This window comes from Vulpes lagopus, chromosome 2 (assembly GCF_018345385.1).
Source record: "Vulpes lagopus strain Blue_001 chromosome 2, ASM1834538v1, whole genome shotgun sequence".
Taxonomy (NCBI): domain Eukaryota; kingdom Metazoa; phylum Chordata; class Mammalia; order Carnivora; family Canidae; genus Vulpes; species Vulpes lagopus.
Window position 1 is genome coordinate 102103892 of NC_054825.1, and position 14008 is coordinate 102117899.

General features: G+C 47.0%; 1 protein-coding gene across 8 annotated transcripts in view; it reads left to right on the top strand.

Annotated features, from left to right (window-relative positions):
• The window catches only part of TIAM2 (TIAM Rac1 associated GEF 2), a 218560-nt gene that overhangs the window by 181144 nt on the left and 23408 nt on the right, over nt 1-14008 (top strand). The window contains exons 1-2 of one of the 8 annotated variants that reach the window (XM_041741236.1): nt 2666-2999; nt 3192-3489. The exons of 5 other annotated variants lie outside the window; for them this stretch is intronic. The gene's annotated coding sequence lies outside the window, so the exon portion shown is untranslated. Of the gene's footprint in view, nt 1-2665; nt 3000-3191; nt 3490-4324; nt 4391-14008 lie in introns of those variants that run through there. 2 more of the 8 variants (XM_041741231.1, XM_041741243.1) reach the window with 2 other exon arrangements.

Here is a 14008-nt window from a genome sequence, read left to right on the forward strand (position 1 = left end):
ATTGGTATACAAATAGCTGTTCGCATCCTGGTTTTCAGTTCTGTTGGATGTGCATCCAGGGGTGGGATTGCTAGGTCACGTGGCCATTCTGTGTTTAGCTTTTTGAGGAGCAGCCCACCTGTTTTCCACAGAGCTGCACCATTGTACAGTCCCATCAATGATGTGTGAGGGTTCTGATTTCTCCGAAGCCCCGCCGGCACTTGTTACAGTCCACGCCTTTCCTACATTTTTAATTGTTCATTGAACATCCTTTCAGAAATGGTCTGATTGACATGATCTGTTGTAATACACAGGACAGCTTTAGTTGGTTTTGACATTATAACTCTGTTTTCAATTCCTTGCTTTTGTCTCAAATATAAGAATGGAGATATAGAAGCTATGACAGGTGTTTGAAGACAACTTACAGTCTGTTGGGTTAGACTCCTGCTACCAGGGCTAGTCACTCCTGCTACCAGGGTGATGGTCACTGCGAGAAGGGGATCGGGTTGGAGCCTGCCTACTGCAGAATGGGTTCTGTGCCACCACCACCCCCACACACACACCAATTTTCTCCCCCATTCCTGATCCACCTCCTCCAAAATCTTTCTTTTCTTTCTGATTCCTCATATGAAATGCTCAGCTGCCTGCACTGGTCTAGCTGTGCCCCCCAGGATAGAGTGTCTTTTACTAAAACCAAATTGTCCACATTTTTAGTCTTATGCCTTTGTTTGATCTCTGGTGGATTAGTACTTTGGGAGCCCGACATAACAGCTAATGGTGATTATTATTTTTTTAAGAAATGTGTCCTAGAGCATCAATAAGATGTGTTTTGATTGCTATGTCTTAAATTTTTGTAAAAAAAGTAAATATTTCTGAGACACTATAGAAGCTAGGCTATTTAAGGTAAGTGTGCCCGAAGGGCACTGTAGCAGCTTGGGGAAAATCACTTAATGCCATGAGGGATAATGATTTCCTCTCTGTTGTCTCTTATTTGAGTTCCACATTAAAGTTCTTAAGGAAATTAAATTATTTTTCCAGATTTTAACATTCAATAAAGTAAATACACAAAAGTTACCATGTTAAGGCTATTCCCAATTGTCATTTAACAGTGTCTGACATGATGAAACAAAGCATTTAGCAAATGCACATTGGAATATCAGACTTTGAGGAGAGGAAGAAAAGCTGTAGTTGAGCTTGCAATTGGAGCTGGCTGAGCTGAGTTTTCATTGCTAAAAATGGTTAGAGGAGAAAACAAATAAATAAATACCAAAGAGGGGTGACTGGGTGGTGTAGTTGGCTGTGCTCGACTCTTGATTTCATCTCACGTTGTGATCTCAGAGTGGTGAGAGTGAGCCCTGAATTGGGCTCCCTGCTGGGCTTGAGGTCTGCTTGACATTCTCTCTCCCTCCCTCTGCCCCTCTCTGCACTCACATGCACTGGCTTTCTCTCAAATAAATCTTAAAAAAAAAAAACAAAAAAACCAAAGAACACAGAAGACAAAAATATTGAAAGAGAATATCATCGTGGTGAGCAGTGCTGTCAATCCCTCTCAAGTCCAGAGTAGTCGTCATCTGATCTTTTTCAAACCTGAATATCATCCGTCTATAATAATAGACTTCAGGACATTTCTTAATCTCCGTGAAGTGCCTGGCAGTTACTTAGTTCACACGTCCTTTGCTCTTTGAGAAAGAAGAATCGGTGACTATCAGATGTAATAATTGGGATGTATGTTAGTGAAAAGAAAGTTCTGAATATAAGAATTAAAAGATGGGGGTGCCTGGGTGGCTCAGTCAGTTAAGCATTTGACTTTTGATTTCAGCTCAGGTCGTGATCTCAGGGTTGTGAGATCGAGCCCCACGTTGGGCTCTGCACTGGGAGTAGAGCCTGCTTGAGATTCTCTCTCCCCCTCCTCCGCCCCTCTGCACCACGCTTGCTCATTCTTTTCTTTTGCTCTAAAAAAAAAAAAAAAAAAAAAAAAAGAATTAAAAGACAGTTCTGTATTATTATTTTCAGCCCCTTGGAAACATCAGGTTATACCTAAAAGCAGTCTTTTTCTGTTTTCCAGTGTGGTTTGATGGTGTGTGTTCCCCTGTTAGGCATGGATCTTTCGGGCTTGCCCTGGCGCTGCCCCCACGGTGCCCACAGGAGGTGGTCACTTCTCTGGAGAGAAGACCAGCCTCTGGCTCCTGGGCTTCCCACTTTGGCCCCTGTAGCCTCCTCAGGGGTCATTAACTTCTTTTCAGATTAGACCCTGGTTGAACCTGAGTTATTTGGGATATTTTACTAATAATATTCTAGACTTTGAAATAAGGAATAATTTCCCTTGAAAATCAAATGCAGCCTGGCTTGATGAAGCACAGCTGTAAGTGGGGCTTTTGACAGCTCCGCAATTTCTGCAAATGGCTCATAATTGATTGCCTTCTTGCTCTTCAAGGGTGCCTATTACTGTCACAGTTCTTTGTGTGCCCCTGTCAACCTCTCCTGTGTGGGGGCTCTTTTTTTTTCTTCCACCCAGTATTGTTAGCAATTAGCTTGCAGTATTGTAACAGTTTGGATTTTGAAAGGAATAAACAGTTTCTCTTTGGGCAAAGGGGTTGAAAGAGTTTCTGGGTTGTTCTGGGAACTTGAGGTGGGTTCAGCAGGCCCTGCAGAAATACGGTTTGCATTCCACTTTGCTGTCTCTGAGCTGACTCTGAAGATGTGGCACTCGGTGGCTCTGTCATCTCCGAGAGTGCCCTGACCTGGTGCCTTCCCAGAGCCGGCAGTTTGGGCATGGGCTGGAAATCTAGAGGAAGGGGGTGATCTTGCCCAACCACCGGCGCTGCCTCGGAGGAAGAGCTTGGTGGCGCTAGGACGTCCTTGCCAATGTGACTTGGAACAACAGTTTGGGATTTTTTTCATTGCCTGGAGATGAGAGTGAGAACGTGCATCTTACTCATTTCCCAACAGCCGACTGTAGATGTAATCCTTTTCCCCGAGGGAGCAGGTTTCTTTGAACTTTTCCTTTCTCTGTACAGCATGTAAGTAAGTGAGGGCTTTGATCTCAGGGGTGTGGATGTTGATCCAAATGTAGGCATGCTTGCATGGTTTCCTTTTCTCTGTCTTGAAAGTTGATTTTACTCTGAAATGTCTTTAGATTGTTATGCAGATGAGAAGATATGCCTTTCTTTCCAGAAGGGACCCTGACTGTAATCCTTAAACGCTCTTTACAGCTAAGGATGCGAGAATTTCTTTTGGATTCTAGTTTCTCTGTGGCACTTTTCCTTTCTCGTTCCCACATTGCAAGGATTTTTCAATGGATCTCTGAAGTACTTTTGTCCTTTTGAAATGTATCAGAAAGCCCGGAAATTCCAAATACTTACTCTGTAAAAATCTGCTTGGAGAGAGGAGTAATTGGAAGACAGTAAATAATTTTATGCTTTGTGAAATTTCTTTGGAGCATAGCACATGCTAGTATTGGACTTAATGCTGTAAAAGAAAATCCACAAAACTGAAACCATTTTCCGTGAGGTAAGCAGAATTTTTACTTTAGTTTTTCCTGATTAAATATTTTTTTCAGCTTTTTAGAAGAATTTTATATAATCACCTAGTGTAGCTTTGGCAGTGATTATTTTTACAGTTTGTAGGCGTTGTGTTGCTAGAACAGAGAGCATTGGAAGTCTGGAGATACACAGCGTGACGACTGTGTGTTGTGCTCTTTGCAATTTAATAATGCTTAAGATCTATTTGCCCTTTCATTTGTGCAAGGTGGAAAAAAGGGACACGCGCTAATGGTTAGTTTTAGAACACAGCATGAACATAACTTGCACTTAGTATTTAATGCCTGTTCACCCACTTATCTTAACCTTTTGGGTTTTTTACATGAATTCCTTTTAAGAGCTTGCATATCTGAGAAGCCAAAGGAAAAGATTACTGGATATATCCTTGGTTTTCCAGCATTCTCATGTTGTACATCTTTCTTACTTATCTTTGAGTCTCCTGAATTATTTCAAGGTCTGTCTGGTCATGAGATGTTTTAGTCAAAAAGTGAAATTAAGATACAATTTCTTTATAAATCGTGGTCTTTTGTCATGGCTGCTATTCAGTAGATTAACATGATCATGATGTCTTTGAAAGGGCTAAACATACCTATTTCTGAGCGCATGTCGTCTGACATAATCCCCACCATCTGACTGGAGAGGTAGCATCCTCCAAGCAGACCCATTGTCCCTGCAAATGACTTGAAGTCTGGCGTTCTCCAGGGTGAGATAGTCCTCTTTCACAGTGCATAAATCCGGCCGGGCAGAGGTATAATGGGAAGAACTCTCGGCCTGATGGTTGGAGACCTGGATCTGTATCCTGACCCACCAGGCTTTCCCAGTGCCTGACCTGGGGCAAGGTACCCGACTGTTCTAAGCCTCTCTCCTCACTGGTGAGTACAAATAACAGTGCCGTGAGTCCCGCGTTGTGGAGAGGATTGTGCAGGATGACACACACACACACTTGTGAGGGGTTGGGAGGTTCAGAGGTCCTCCTGCCTGATGTGTCTCATGCACACAGAGCATTCTGAATGCTTTCTTGTTCTGCGCATCTAACACCCCACCTACCCCTCTTCGCTGCCCACCTAGTTGTCCTGAAGTTAGTATCAGGGGGTCAAATCCTGTTGAGCTGTCCCGGGCGACAAAAAAGAATTGGAAACGAAAGCCCTGGCAGTTGGGTCCACTTACCTTAGCTCTTTGTCACCTGCCTGAAGACAAAACCCACCCACCTTTGAGCTGGTTTTTCTTATAGAGTGCTGTGGATGGACGCCCTTTCCTAAAGGGCTGCTTCAAGTGATTGAACAGGAGAGTATCTGTCCGGTGTGCCTTTCTCTTTAGCAGGAGTGGGCTGTGAGTATCGAGGAGCTTACTGAAGCCTGAGCCCTCATCCGGCAGGAGGTCTTGCAGGCTCGCGCCTTTTGGAAGAGAAGTGTCTCTGCAGGATATAGAGAGGCGCCGAGGCTACAGGCTGTAAAGGGTCAAGGCGAGCTGAGTTTTCGGCCCAGCTCTCACATGCACTGTTCTGCGTTTCTAACGCTGTACGTCCATGTGGCAGGCACGAGGTGGCAAGTTTGTGTATTTGTTGGAAGCAACTATGCTTAGTTTTCATGGGAGTCTAAAAGTCTGTTTGATCTCTTTAGAGCTGCAATTCTTTCTTTCTTTTTAATTACTGTTTTCCTAGCACCAGGTGTTCGTGCTCTGCACCTGGTCTATCCTGAACTCTAGGGCTGATTTGTCAAGAAGATGTCAGCTCTTCGCTGGGTGTGGCAGGAAGGGACATCGTTGCTGCGCTGTGAAGCATACAGGAGCCCTATCCTCTTTGTTGCCAAGGATCACTTGCGTACTCTGTTCAGCAGGGTTAGAGATGTCACCTGTAGAGTCAGATGAGAGGGAGATGGGGGGGGGGGGGCAGGGAGAGAGAAAGAAAAAGGAGGAGAAAAGAAAAAAATTGCCAAATCTCGGTGCAGGGTCTGGGGAGGGCTGGCAGGGAGTGGAGGCAGTGGGTTGGCGTTGAGAGCCAGTAGCTACATGGCAAGCAGTTTGGGCAGGGAGAGCTTGTCCCAGGGAAGAGGACAACCAGCGGAGTTGACAGGAAGGCAGTGGGAAGACCTCTTGCTGGTGTCTTCTCTCCACTTTCCTCCCAGCTGCCAGCCTACCAACGTGGCCGTGGGGCTGGGTCCTAGCACGGCTTGTGCTGTCCCTGGGCCCGAGCAAACTGGAAAATGGGGAGTGGGCTGCTGCCACTGCCAGAGCCAGAGAGACAGAAACTGCCAGTAACTTGGTGGTGCCTGATGAGTGCTAGGCCTACATTTTCTTTAGAAAAGAAAAATACATTTTCTTTAGAAAAGAAAAAGTCTCCCTGGCCTCATTCCAGGGAGGCTCTGGAAGCTCAGATGCTGGGGCTGCTTGTCGGCGAGACTTGCCTGGGGCGTGGGGGCGGCGGGGGTCGTGCTTGCCTGCCTTGTGTGGGGTAGAGTAGGCTTGTTCCGGCCGCACAGGGAGTGGAGCCGGGTGAGACTGGCCTGGAATCCCGACTCTAGGGTATTCGCCGGGCCCCGGGGCTTGGCCCGGAGCCGGCCACGGTTCTCTTGCTCTCCTGTCCTCTCACCTGTGCACCGAGCACAGCACAGCAGCACCCAACTCGGGAAGCCACCGGGCACGGGGCACCGCGGCACTGACTCGGGGCCGCTTGGGCCCGTCTTCCCCTTCCCTTGTTAGCGCGGCTGGTTTCCCTTCCAGCCTCGTCCTCCCTCCCCATGTTTAGCCGCCCCACCCCTAGCGGCCCTTTCCTCCTGCCTCCCCTGGCCTCATTCTCCTCATTCTCCTCCACACTCTGCCTTTCCTGCTGGTTTTCCGGGAACAAGAAGGAGGTGTCACTGGGGCCCTCCTGGGGGTCCCACAGGAGGGAGGAAGGAGCAGGACGCGGTCGGAGGCCCCGCTGGCACCGGGGCGCGAGGCGGCCAGCCGGCGGACGGGTGGTGGAGGCAGCCGAGGGCTGTGATTGCCCCCGTCCCCCCCCCCCCCGTCCCCACCCATCCCCACCCGTCCCCACACCGGCAGGCCCACAGCAAGGTGCCTCAAGACGCCCGACCCGGCCACTGAGGCCTTACCCCACGGAGCAGGGGTGCCCTACGGCGGCCGCTCCGGACACGGAGACTTGCTTGTCACCTTCATTTCTGCTCCTTGTCCTGTCCTTTGAAATGGCAGGGGCCATGACTTTGCTCCCACCGCCCTGGGGGGAGACTGTAGGAGGGTGGCGAGGCCAGCAGAGGCCCACGCTCACGGAGCAGCCAGCCAGCCACCTGCCCCGTGGGGGCGGGGAGGGACCCCCAGCTGCGCTCCTGGGGACCGTCCTGTCGCCTGGCCTGCCCGGGCACGTCCCGGGATGGGGGGGGGCGGCGAGTTGCCCGTGATCTGTGTTGGTCGCAGGGTGGGCCGTAGGCTTTCGGATGTGGTCGTGGAGGAGAGGTTCATTCTTTCATCTTCACCCCCCGTCCTCCATGGTGTTCAGCTCTCTGTTTCTCCATATTTTTTCTTTCTAGGCTTCCTGGATTGGGGACAGAATAATCTCCCCTTTTGGAGGAGAAGGCGGGCAGTCTGAGCCGGGAGTCTCAGGCCAGACCCTGCCTTCAGTGAACACTGCTTGCAGGCTTGAGCATATTCTTGGGGGAAGCCTCCTAGATGTGGGGTCAGTGGGGAAGAACAAGTGGGGGTTTGGCCCAGTCTTACGCTAAAATCCTTTGTCCTTGAGGAGCCGTCGGACTTCTACATCTGCACACCGAGGGGCAGGTCTGCCAGTTGTGGAGGGCTGACTGGGTGCTGCTCTGACACCTGTCCTGGCCTCTCTGCCCCAGCACCTGATCTGAAGCAGTCTTTTACCTGACGGAGCCTTTTCTCCTCATGAATACAGAGAGTTGCTTAAAAGAAAAATAAATTCTAGAAGAATCCAATTAGAATTAACCCTGGTCATTTATTTACCTTCACACAGTGATTGAAGTTAAAACCTGTAAGATTTATGAGCTTTAAGGTAAATGAGCAGTGAAGGTGAGGATGGGTAGATGCTTTATTCCTGTGTCTTCTCTAGTCTTTTATTCTCTTACCTGGTTGAGAACAGTTACTTGGAGCAGACCGTTGAGCATCTGATGGAAGCGATGGGCCCTCAGGAAATTGCTCATGTACGTGAGAGGTATACCTGCAATTCTGGGGGGTTTGCTCATCTTACGACATTTATCCACAGATTTCCTCCTTAGGGATCTGTGAGCTCTAGGTTCATAATTCTCACATTGAGTAGACACCTGAATAGTCTAGCTTTTGTGTTGACTATTAGTAACATTACAGACTTCATTATCAGGTACTTACAGAATGAAAAGCACTGTGTTTCTTCTCCTTTTCTTTCCTTTCCTTTTTAAAAAGTTTTTTAAAATTTTTAAATTTAATTTTTAAATTTTTTATTAGAGTTCAATTTGCCAACATACAGCATAACACCCAGTGCTCATCCCATCAAGTGCCCCCTCTCAGTGCCCATCACCCAGTCACCCCCACCCCCCGCCCACCTCCCTTTCCACCACCCCTTGTTTTTTTGACCCTGAGATCAAGACCTGAGCTGAGATCGAGTCAAATGCTTAACTAGTGGAGCCACCCAGGCACCCCTAATCCTGTGTTTCTTTAGCCAAGTGACATATTGAACTTTGTCTTTATCTTTAGGTCTGATTGGTGGGGTAGGCTTGGCAATATTAAGGCCTTATTATTTTAATGTCCTCAGAGACATTGAAGGACATTACATATTAAGAACCCCACCCCAGATGGCAAAAACTGTTAGGTTGAGACCAAGGAGAATATTGATGGTGGTGGTTAGAGATCCCTACATTTTTGGACACCAAGTATAGCATTATGCACTGGTGTTCTAGCATTTTCAGTTTTATTTTCTGTAATTAGTGGAAAGAAAATGTGATTTCTGAGGAGGCAGGGCATAAATTCAGATCTTGACCTCAAACCAACATTTTGTAGAGGTCCCTTTAGTAATGTCAACAGCTGTCTGTGGGACCAGAGCGGTGGTTGTATGCCCAGTTCAGGGGATGAGTAGGGAGCAGGTGATCCCCTGGTTTCCCTGGGACCACTGAGGGAACTTTACCCTGGCCTCCGTCATGTCAACAAGCTACTGAGGGCTCTGCTGCTCACTCCTTTCCAATACCAGCTACAGTTATGATCTAATTTTGACTGGCCTCTCTTTGGGCACCATGAATCTTATCTGTCTTACTTTCAATATTTACCAAGAATGGGGGTTGGTGTAGGGTCAGCTCTGTTCATTCATTGGGCCCTCCCCCACAAAGGCACTCCCAGATGTTAGCCACTGGCAAGAGGCCTGAGACAGTGATGCCCATGCCTTCGTTAACGATCTTGTGTGTTAGAGATTGGAGTCCTGTGAGGACTTCGCTTGTGCTGCATGAGTACAGATGTATCTGAGCTTCAGTGCGTTCTCTTCATGCCTGTCATTACTCCCAGTAGATTCTCACCTTTTAATAATGTCCTAGTCCCACATGGTAGCTGCTTTCACTTGTTGAAAAGTTCTGAGAAGTTGTGAGTCATTATGCCATTTCCTCTGTAGTTTCCAGCTGACTTAGTGCCCCTGGGGTGGGGGCCAGGCGCCAAGGGAGCAGGGGTTTGGAGACCCTGCGGGGAACACTGCGCCCATCCCAGGACTGGACTCTAACTCCCCTGGGGGAAAGGTTGGATTATTAGTTTCATCAATGGATCAGTCTTCTGCTGTTCTGGATAATAACAAGAAGGACCAGGCAACAACAAAATCTATTTGTCACTAATAAGGGAGACAGGAGGAAACTGAAGGCAGGGTTTTGAAGACACCCCGGGTTCTGTCTTTTCTCCTTTCCATTCTGGTTTGTTGTCATGCCTCCCTATCCCTTCTTTTGTTTGTTCAGCCTCCAGGCATCCCTCCTCCTCTGTGACTCACCTTCCTTCACACTCTCTGACTCTTTGCTGCCACCTAAGTTCTCTTGTGTTTTCAGAAAACAGACGTCAGATGAGGAAGCTCCTAGATGTGCAATTGCTCAGACAGTTCTGGCTTCGCATTGCAGGGGCCTGGAGCTCCTTAAGTGTGGTGTCACTTGAGGAGTCCTGCCACCTTTCTATCTCTCAAGGTGCTTGGAGAGTTGGCTTTGGAATGTTCTAGAATCCAGGACCTTCATGGTTCATTCAGCCACGACATAAAGGATGATCAGATGAGAAGACTGGCCTGGGTGGCATCAGCCTGCTGTTCCAGGCCCCAGGATGGGGCAGGGCATCTGCGCTCTCCTCTCAGTTGCCTGGTGAAGGCTTGAACATGATGTCTTGTAGATAGAGTTCCCACGATGGAAAGACGATTATCAAACCAGTAATCTCAGGTGAGATTTAAAATCAGCTGTGTCTGAGGCTCTAAAATTTTTTTAAAAAATTTACATTCTGTTGTGGTCATGTTGTCTCTGATATCTTTTGGTTTTGCTTTCCTGCCTGTCTGTGTATGCCGTCCTAGGCTGTCAGCTGTGCTCCACGTTCCTGGGGAAACACGGCTTTGGCTACTATGGATTTATTGACTTGGATTTTCTAGAAGATTGATCAAATTGCCTGACTTTATCAGAAATAATTGTCGTTCTAGTTTAAATTTTATTACCTCATTTCTATTTAGTCAGTGCTGGATTTTAGAGATTGGTGGTAAAGTCTCAGATAAATGTGTGTGAGGCAGAAATTGTTCCATTTGAGATAATTAATTTGAGACCCTGTCAATAAGATACAATCCAGAGTAATGTAACAAACTTGATTGTAACACTGCCTAAATGGGGCGCCTGGGTGGCTCAGTTAGTTAAGCCATCTGACTCTTGGTTTTGGCTTAGGTCATGATCTCAGGGTCGTGAGATCAAGCCCTGTGTGGGACTCTGCTCTCAGCATGAAGTCTGCTTGGGATTCTTTCTCTGTCTGCCTCTCTCTCTCTCAAATAAGTACATAAATCTTAAAAAACAAAACAAAACACTGCTTAAATCTAGCGAAAAGAATTTGACTACAGCTAAGAGTAAAGGGGCCTGCAGGTCATATCTGTGCTCACTCAAGAGAACTAGCACTTGGCAATATCCATGCCTAAGAAAGGTGGTCAGAATATTAATAAGTAATTTATATTTCATATTTTTATGATTTTTTTCTTCCCAAAGCTACGGTTTTTTGGAAACCAGATTCCAAGTACTATTTTCAGGCAAATACTGGAACTGACAGTCTAGAACTTTTTAAGCCCAAAGGGGATGTGGATTTCAGACAAGTCCTAGAACTTCGACCTTCTCTCTTACGCCCACACCATTCTCCATAAGTGACTGAGGGCCATCCTTGACCATGCAGAAGTCATTGTAGTTGTCAGAGGGTCACAAGGGAAGCGTACTGGCCTCCAGAGCAGGTAAAGAGAGGTCCTCTCCTCCTGCAGCTCCAGTGAGGTCATGTGATGCTGTCAGTCCTGGTAGCCACCTTGGTTTGTGGTGCAGCAAGAGATCATAGATGGTGAAGCTGAAATGCTCAGGAAAGTGTTTTAAGAATTCAGAATTTGCATCAAATTTGGGCAGGGAAATAGCCCCCTTCAATTCCAAAGTTAGAGCACATACTCTCATCTGCCTGCCCCACAAAGTAACCATGGCTTGGTTTCTTCTGGAGAATGTTACAGGGCAGTGGCAAGCATGCTGGCTGTTTTGCGCCTCCTTCATGGGTGGCTGTGTGTTGTTGTCACTTGGGGTGGACTCTGATTGTCCCCATGGCCAGGGCTATCCCAAACAGCATATTTGCAGTTTATATTTGGAGAGAGTGGGATATATAAAAGATAAGATTCACAAGAAGGATTTCATGCCTTGCTGTACTAAGAGGGAAAAGAAAGTAGATGTTTGTCTCTGAATTCGCTGTTGGTAGGACAGGCAGGGAGTGGAAAGACAGCAGGACCCAACGGGACCTGAGTGCTGGAGCCTCTCACTCCCTGGTTGGAGAGTTTTCGGAAAGTTGCCTCAACCCTTGAATCCTTCCATTCTTATTAAAAAGAATTGGACTGTATTTCCATGACAGTTTCAAGGAGGCGAAATTAAAAAACAATTCCATATGTGAGAAACAGCTTTGTGAACTGCAAGGGGCACCCAGCCAGGGTGGAGGAGGTGGGGGGCTCGTGTAGGATCTATTAGTCTGTGTGGCTGGGAAACCCCCTGCAACCCTCCACACTCACCCTTGTGGACAAGAGGACTCTGCAAGAGGAGGCCAACCCAAGGCTTGTGTTCCAAAAGACAGACCAGGACAACTGGGGGATGTAGTTCTAAGGCAGTCTGGAAGCTATGATGCTCAAGGAGTACCACCATCAAGGACCTGAAATAGGCGCAACTGAATTACAGCTTCCTGAGCATCTGAGAACTGCTCATAGAGCTGAGTGCTTGGTCTGCAGCCAGGAACCAGGTGCTACCCTACTTTTCTGTTTTTCTAGGTAAGGCAACGAGGAAACCCACGTAGATGGCAACTATAGAAAGAAAATATACTTCTTAGGGAACCCCAGGAAAGGGGAGAAGACTCAGCTGGGGGACAGTCTGGACTTGGGTTGCTGGGCAGAGCTGTCCTAGGCAAAGTTGGACACAGCCAAGAGTGTGGGATTGCCCCCTTTCAGGGTTCAGCTGTTTGGTCCCATCTTTTATTTATCATACAGATTTGACTTGCCTGGAAAATTGGTGGTGGACAGATTGATCAGAGCTCTAGTTGGTCAAGAAATATGATTACAGTTGACATTTATATTCATGCATTGTTTTCCTTCAAATACAGTGGCAAAGATAGGAAAAGATCTCAACTCCGTAAATCCTCAGAATATGTGACACTTAAAGACCTTTCCGGAAAAAAACTGCTTCAGTAAGCTATTATCAGTTGCCAAGAATAGTCCGAGGCCTAACTCTTGAATAGAAATGTTGTATTTGGGAAAACTGGCAATAAACACGGAAACCAACTAGAATGTTCAGTGAAGACATTAACCGCTAAAGGAAGAGTTACAGTAAATACACAAGTTTCAACTACTTTATTTGATTGCCAGAATGAAAGTGGGCTATGAGAGAATACTGTAGGAAGAGAACAGAAGTGGAGCTGAGCCCAGAAATCAGTACTTCTGGATGGAAAAGTGGCTGAGAGTAGTGTTGATAGGAAAGAAAAGTCATAGTTAAGTATGTGTTTTACAAAAAAAAAAAAAAAATCATTTGAAAGATATTGGCTTAGAGACCAGTATCTTTAACCAGATAAAGATATTTAGAATGGATGTTAAGTGATACAAAGTAATCATAGAAAGAATTTAAATTCAGGTCTAAATGCCCCAAGTCACAGGACAAATAGAATCATCTCAGCCATCAAAAAGCAACACAAAATAAAGCAAAAACCAGTAGGAGAATTGGAGTCATTTTTCTGGGCCTGGATCGGAGCCAGTTGAGCATGCAGGTGTTTTTGTTTCATTTTGGACACAGTTAAAAGCATAGAACATAAAAGGGTTTATATCTTCTGTGAATTAAGATGCCATCTGTAGTCTCTAGAAAAATAACACAGAAGTCATCTTTTAAATTTCCACTTTGCTCACTAAAAGTTTTCAGAATAGAGTCTTATAGATTATGTTGAGTTTTATATTAAGGCTAATTTCAAGAGAAGAATCTCTGGATTCTTTGGCAAACTTATCCTGAGAAGGGACAGTAAATGTTTTAGGCTCTGGCAAGCATTCAACTGCATTTCAGGGTAGACTCAGCCAGAGACAACAGGCAGGTGAATGAGCACGGCCAAGTGCTAATAAAATCTGATCTACAGCAACAGATGGAGGGTTTGGTTGGCCCAGAGGCCTGAGTTGGCCGACCCTTGCTCTGATGTTCCACCCTTGCCGCTTCCTGTTTCAGAGCGGGGTCGTTGAAGTCTCATACCATAGGCCGCAGATTTTTGCATTCAGAAGTCAAGGAGAACTTGTGGCCCACATGCATCTCTCTCTTGATGAGCAGGTTTAGCCGTCCATCCGAAGGAAGCCACAGCTTGCTTTCTGGGTGAAAACAAGAAAGCAAAGATCGAGTACCCGGCCCAGGCAATATGGGATTGGGTGAGCCATTCTGTGTAAACTACGTGAGAGTGATCTTGAAAAGTGTCCGGTGGTGTAGAAATGCTGCCCTAGCCCTTGAGACATCCTTGGCAGAGATAGTATGTCTTACTCCTTTCTGAGTTCTGACCCGACTTTAGTTAAATCAGGAAGCCGAGCAGAAGGCAGGCGGCAGGCCCTGTTCACAGGGGCTCTGGATCAGCTGCTCCCTCCCCAGGAGCTGACTCTGGCCCTGGGAGCCCCAGCGTCTCCGGGGGATGCCGCCTGCCTCTGGGCACACAGCTCGGGCCTGTCCTCAGGTGCCGCCCGAGCTCTGAGTGTTTAATCCTGGAATACACAGGTGTCACACGCATGCGCTGTGGCCCTCTCTCCCTTGAGAGTTGCACATGCTGGCTTCTCTGAC